Below are 7,500 nucleotides of genomic sequence, written 5' to 3'. Positions count from 1 at the left end.
TGTCTTTTTCGGCAACCGAATTTCTATACCTGCTGCATCTTTGTAAGAGGCACAATTACTGCTGGGTATTCCTTATACATGGGACGGATATAGAGGACCTAGGAAATAAATTTTATCATAAACGAAAGCCACAAGACTCTCCAGTGAAAACGAACAATCATTTGGTTTGTCGTGCCACCTCGCTGCAACCGCCTTGCTTTAATTCTTATTCAAATTCCTCACCTACTTCATATACTGTGTGTCATATCACCACTTCTTGTTTTCATCTGTTCTCGCAGATGCTATTTTTATCCGTTTTCCTTCGGTGCTCATCGTACTTCAGGCCGGCTTCAATTTTACTCGCTAGCGAAGGCGAAAAAGGTGGCGACTCACGTGTTCATTTCACAATACCTCTTTATCAGCCAGCGATTCGTGACAGAGCTCTCCGCGAAGCGACACAATCAGATAATGGGGCTCGCTGCCTGATTGGACGCTGTTGTGAAGTATTATTACACCGGACCTCTTTAAATGTCCGATGAAGATGAATTCTCATTAAGATGGACCTTGATATGACGGCAGTAATCTGGGAGGTATTCTCCAGAGGAGCAGTTCATTACTAAGTGCAGGGGAAAGGCCGCGCTTCTTCATTACCCGCACTAATATACTGCTTTATAACTATATTCCACTCGGAGCAGTATTAAATACGAATACAATATAATCCCTCCACTCCAGTTTCAGGCGATATTGCATACTATCATTTACGGAAGTGTATATTGTTAAAATGCTAATAATATACGGCTTCTCCATATGCCCTCGTTCGGACGCCCGCCTGCGACTGCCTGTGCAGATGAATTCCAGACTGTAGTTTCGTCTTCATATAATGGCAGCCTCCTGCCAGTCCGAGTCTAATAACGAGAATAATTGCACATAAGCTGGGCTTTCCTCGCCTGCGCAGAGCCGGCTCTGAACCTTTTTGAACGGAGCTTCACTTTGACTTTTAGGTTCATCATCTATAAACGGTGCACGTGCACGCTTTCAATCGGCGGATGCCAGGCCGGAGCACCGGGCTTTCATTTTGAAATATACATTCTTTCTAACATTTATATATCTGCTCGATTCTTTCTGGCTACAGATTTGCAATTTTAGAATAAATTCATTTTGAGGTGTTTGAAGTGACACTCGAATAATTCCAAAATATTTAAAGTTTTTTTCACACCATCAGTTCCTGCAAAAGCATTCTGTACATGAACGATGCACACACACAGACACAAAGACTTGCAAATACACAGGGCATAGGCACACACACATACATTTACACAGCGCAGGTATTCACTGCTAATCAAACTTAAGTTCATTTATTTTCGCAGAAATAAGTACCATTAAAGCTCAGCTCTCGCCAAACAGAGACATCTCAGTTACAACAAGAAACAAGAACTTTAAGTGATAAGTGAGAAAAACAATGTCAGATTTACCTGTTCAGCGACAAATGCAAACAGCAACGTGGCAGAATATAAACTAATGGTTCATCAGCATCGCCACTGCGCTTAACCTCTTCATTAGATGATCAGCCGAGCGTGAGTCTGTGCCCATGAGGCTGCAGGTTGGATGTCCTCCGTGCACGGTGGCGCTAAGGTGCCATTCATCTCACTCTCGTAAGGTTGGATTTCGCCCTATATCCTCCGCCTTCCCTTTTCCCACTAAATCTTCCTTCTGTCCTCCACTCTATAAACCCTTCTCCGACATGCACTTCACGGCCTCTGCTGTCTGGCTCCAGCTCCCCTCCCAATAATTCTCCTGTAACAGGCTGCACCTTTTTCCACGTTTTTCCTTCGGCCTTTAACTCCCTTCAAAATTGCAAACTCCGTGCCATATCTCGCGCTCCCTTCGTTTGCACCTTCCGCCATCCTCGTCCATCTACTTTAATCCTACATCTCTCAACTTTCTGCATCGCCGTCTACCTTCAGCTTTTTCCCTCACTCGATCACCGCCATGAAAATCTTATCGAAATCCGTTTTCCTGAATGCCGAGGATAAGGAAACAAAGAAACCGGAATCGCCTCGCGTTTTTCAATGCCGTTATTTTTCGGTATCAACCTTTAAATCTAAACGTTTAATATAGAATACCAAAGTACAAAGCTTGGGCCGAAAAATGAATGAAATTTTTCATTTTCAAAATGTGATCACATCTGTACACAATACATTTTTCCGACTGGATGGTTAAAAGTTTCTCTTAATGAAAAAGTTGCATTGAAGAAGTAGACTTTTGACATTCAACTTTTTTGCGTGAAAGCCAGGGCATCCGGTAAAGAAAAAAATGAGTATACATAGTTTTCAATAAATTCTCTGTCGCATAAAGAATAAATGCATCAGTTGAAAAAATAGACATACCCAGATGTAAGAAATTTTAAACAAAATATGAATAAAACCGAAATAAAATACAAACGTAGGCCGCTGCACACTCAAGCATACACACACAGTTTGTGGAAATTCTAATAACAGGACAGGAATATTGGTGAAGCTGGTTAGCGCATTCTAGTCCCAACGGCGCTGCCAAGGAAATTTGACTCTTCCGTCGGGACAAAATAGAAACGAAATTCACTTATTTCCGTTATTCCACATTAATGCGAGGCCGCCGTGGGGTAGCACAGCGCTGGTCAGGGTGGCAACAGTACTTTACACAGCCTCAATTGGAACCTTGCGTATACCACATCGGCCCTCACAGCTCAAGCAACCCCAGCGGCAAAGCAAAAGAGTGCCAGAGTCGGTGCCTTCTGCGGTGACTCTTTTCCATCTGGACTGCTTGCTTCTCTGAAGAAGCAAACAAGCAAACATAAGTGATAGCTGCAATTCCGCCTGTTTTTTTTTATACAAGCGACATATAATGAAAAAAAAAAAACATTTCTCCACTATAAAACTAGTAGTATCAGCCCGCCTCTCTTCTTCGTAAAAAGAGAAGACCAAAAAGTAGTGTGTGTGTGTGTGTGTGTGTGTGTGTGTGTGTGTGTTGTGTGTGTGTGTGTGTGTGTGTGTGTGTGTGCGTGTGGGGGGGTGTGGATTGACTGTTGTGGTGGTGGTGCATGTGTCTGTGTATGTGAGTGTTGTTTGTTGTTTTTTGGTCATGTTTTTGCTGTCATGTAAATTGTAGCGTGTAGTGTGTTTAGTGAAATTATGTTTCACTGTGATGGTTGCTTTCATTGTCAAAAAGGTAAGACACTTCTGTATAGCTTATTTTTGGAATCAATCTTATGTTCTGCAATCAAAATTAATGCTTAACTCAAGGTTCTAAAATTTCCCTCATCTGTTCAAAATTCTACCTCTCATTCATTTCCGAAACGAATAAAATGTTCTATCCTATTACTCTCTCCATTTCCTCCCATAGTCTCTATTCTTATCTCCTACTCTCTCTCTATGTTCTCTTAAATTCCTTATTCATTTTTGTCTCGTTTATCTTTCTCTTCTTCCTTCCGTTTTCCCTTTCCTTTCCAATTTCCTCTTTCTCCCTGCTTCATCCTTCTACATTCTCTCACTCTCTTCCAACCTCCTCCCTGCTCCTCTCTCCCTTCTTTTCTTGCCTCTCTCACCCCCCTGTTCCCCTCCACACTTCATGCACCCTTCCCCTCCTCGCCTCTTTTGTCTACCCTCCTTCCTTCCCACTTTCCCTTCGTCCCTAAACCTTTCTTCCCCCTTTCCTCTCTCTTTTCTACCCTCCTTCCGTCCCTCCCTTCTTCCCCTTTTCGCTTTCTCTCTTTCCCACCCTACTTCCCCTTTCCCTCTCTCCTTCTCACCCTTCTTCCGTCCCTCTCACCTCCCTCCTTCCCTCTCTTCCTCACACCCTACTTCCCCATTCACTCCCCCCCCCTCCCTCTCTCCCTCCCATCCCCCAAATTTCCCTCTCCTTTCCAGGTAACAATCAGATTCTATTCAGCTGGAAATAATTTTCTTATCTCCACTCACGACTCGTACTCTGCCCAAAGTCGTTCTTTGTTGACGCATATTTTCTTGAGCCAAAGACTGTTTTCTTCCCAATTGCGCTGCCGTCAATTCGCCGCAGCCTTTATGAGTGTTTTTTAATTGAATCACACACCAAACACAGTTTTTTTCCCAAGAGCACCGTCGCGCCATACCAACTCTTCGGCTTTTTCTAAAACCTTTTCTTCTACTTTTCTCTCATCATGATTTATCTCTCACTGCCACTCTTCCCAGAGCCTGCCTTCAATATTCCTTATTCCGTCCACTTTAAATCAATTCCTTTCTAATATATTCCCGCCTCTCATCCCTCTGCCTTCGCTCTTCTTTGTCTTCTATAAAACTCATCCTCGCTCTCTCTCTCTCCCTCCATTATTCCTTCATAAGTTCTTCGCATAGTTTCTTTCTTTTATGGCCTCTTAATCCATAATTGCTGCTGGGGCACACTATGCCCACATCTTTCATCTCCCCTTCCATTTCCCCATTCAGTGCGCCCTTTCCGTGCTCCCCTCTTCATCTGCTTGTAACCCATTCCAGATTATCAATTCCAGTTCATTTCCTTCGCGTTCAAATCTCATTACCTTCCAGGCTTTTCTCCTTTCTCGATTCACCCCCCCCCCCATACCTCCCTCATACCCTTCCATATCACGCTCCCTCTCCCTCTCTCTCGCTCCCTCTCCACCTTTCGTCCCTCACCTCCTATTCCACTGGCCTTCGCCCAACGCCCTTCCTTCATCAGTGAACCTGTCGACTCCCGCTCATAACTCGGCATGATCCAATACTATAATGAAGCAAGCGTTGTTGCCCCCGGTGCCCCGTCCGCCTCTTCTTCATTAAGGTTGCGCTTTGTATCATTGCGCTAATTGAACTAACTGACTTCACACGCCAGCAGAAGCATAGTTAAATACATGCATGTTCATAGACAGCACAAACAGTCACTCTTGTATGGAGATCCTTTTCTGTGTTTCACGTTCGTTATCAGGAGAAAAGAAACTATAGGAAGAGTGAAAGATAAGAGGAGGGTTCAAAGAGGATAGACAGAGAGGGAAGAAGGAGAGGAGGGAGGGAGGGGTGAAAGAGGGGAAGGATGAGGAAAAAAGTATGTGTATGTATGTATATGTATATGTATATGTATATGTATATGTATATGTATATGTATATGTATATATATATATATATATATATATAGATATATAGTATAGATAGTATATATAGAATATAATATATATAATAATATATATATGCATATATATATATAATATAGATAATATATATATAATATATAGATATATAGTATACATATACATAAAGATATAATATATATATATATATATATATATATATATGTGTGTGTGTGTGTGTGTGTGTGTGTGTGTGTGTGTGTGTGTGTGGAGAGAGAGAGAGAGAGAGAGGAGAGAGAGAGAGAGAGAGAGAGAGAGAGAGAGAGAGAGAGAGAGAGAGAGAGGTACAAGATGTCAGAAGCGAACTGGGGAAATCGTGCAATCAAAGTCTATATAAAGCAGGAGACACGAAATAAATAAGGGTGAAGGACGGAGTTGAAGGAAGAATTTGGGAGCTGATCATAGCTAGGGAAGGTATACAAAAGAGGAAGGTATACAGAAACAAGAAATAAGAGAGGATCGCTAAAACTGCATGTCAGAGGAGGTAAACGAATAAAAGAAGAGAAGCGTGTGCGTAAAGAGGGTAAAGAAGAAAGGCATTTGAAAGAGAGGGCGAGGAAAATGAGCACGGCAAAAAGAGGGACGAGAGAAAGAGGAGACCGAGAGGACAGAATGACGAGAAGGGGGAGGTGACACACCGGCGTCAACAAGAAAGCATGACGGATTACCTACACATTAACTTAACACCTGCTCACCATGCGCGGACAGTGTGTTTTTCGTGTGTCTAACAAATAAACAAGGCGCACACACACATTCTTTTCTAGGTCTGTGACCTAGCTTCTGACCTTTCTAGAAGACCTAGCTCGTGTGTTCATTCGCCGTTGCTTCTAAACCCAGATTCTGGCCGTTCTAAATGCGTTCGTCTGTTCGTTCCAAATGGAGGACTTGATGAGCACACAAACGCTCTAGGTTGCTAGCGCAACGACGCGGAAAATCTAATCGGAAATTTACAAATTACTAAATTAGTTGGAATCAAGAGATTGAATTCAATTAGGGTATGTAGTGAATTTCCGCTAGAGCACGGGCTGGAAGTACTGTGGACATGCAGAAATACAGAATACGATACTGTCTGAATCAAATTGGAATATGTTCCCAGTTTAGTTTACATATACGAAAATTATCAGTGAGCTGGGTTGCCATGGTGTGTTGTGTGGGGAACTTCAATGCAAGTATTAACACACTTCTGGTTAATTTGAAAGTCAGAGGTGCAACGCAAGGGAAAGGGTATCTCGGATTATCCTTTACTCCCCGTCCTCAACTTCCTACTATATCCAGCTGTGATGGTGTTAGTCATGGCGCTGCCGGGGATGACAGCAATACGAAAAGACGACGACACAGATACATGCATACATTCACACATAAGAAAAATAAATATATAGACACTCAAACACAGAGACACATGCACGCGCACACACACATGCACAAGGATGCATACATACATACAAGCAAGCATGCATGCACACCCAAACTCTCCAACAAACACAGCGAACGTCCACGCCTCCGAAACAACCGTCACCGATTGGAAATTGCGATCTCTATATGAGAGTGCCATTTACGAGGAAATTTAGTAGGAATGAAAAAGCAGGAGTAATAAATCAGGAGAAGGAAAAAGTGAAGGCCATTAGCCAATTGTGCGCCGACTTCCGGCCGGGAGTGAAACTTCCTGTCGCGGCATCAATCGTCGACGCGGCGCGGCGGGTCCGGCCGCAGGGCGCCTCGCTTGCTTGGACGGCTCGCAGGAACACAACCAACATGGCGCGCGTCGCCTCTAAGGAGGCTGCAGACGAAGCAGTGAGGATACGGCGCTGCTGAGAGAAGAGATATGAAAAAAAAAAAAAAATCTTAAGAGCCACTTCACCGAGATTAAAGACTCTCTCCCTTCCACTGCCTGCCTGAACATCCGGAAAGATGGCTTCCGGAGCTCTCACTGTCTGCCAGCTTCTTGTCGAGATAATGAGACGATGCAGTGGAGACCCGCACGCGGAGGTAAACAAAGGAGACCGTGGCGTAACAGGTCCCAGGAGACCGGGAGGAGAAGGAAGGCATGGGGGCAAGACTCCCTCGCTCGATACTCCTCTAAACCTCAAAAAGGAAAATGACTGAGATTAGGAAAGAGATCCCACAAGCCTGTTGAGGTCTATTTACGGACGGCGCAATTATGCAGGTTCTCTCGGTAGGTTCCATCTACGCGCGACCCGAACGAGCCTTGACTTTGCGATGCCTTCTACGTACATTCAGACCAGGCACTCATACAAATGTCCGAAAGAAACAAAACTGACATGTTCCAGATAACATACGAGTAATAAAGTGGAAGGCACGAAGGGAAAGTGATGTCTAAAACTGCCATACTTTTTACACACAACTGATTTGAGATA

The sequence above is a fragment of the Penaeus monodon genome, chromosome 14 (genome assembly GCF_015228065.2).
Source record: "Penaeus monodon isolate SGIC_2016 chromosome 14, NSTDA_Pmon_1, whole genome shotgun sequence".
Taxonomy (NCBI): domain Eukaryota; kingdom Metazoa; phylum Arthropoda; class Malacostraca; order Decapoda; family Penaeidae; genus Penaeus; species Penaeus monodon.
The sequence above is the reverse complement of the archived record's forward strand: the minus strand, read 5'-3'. Positions refer to the sequence as shown.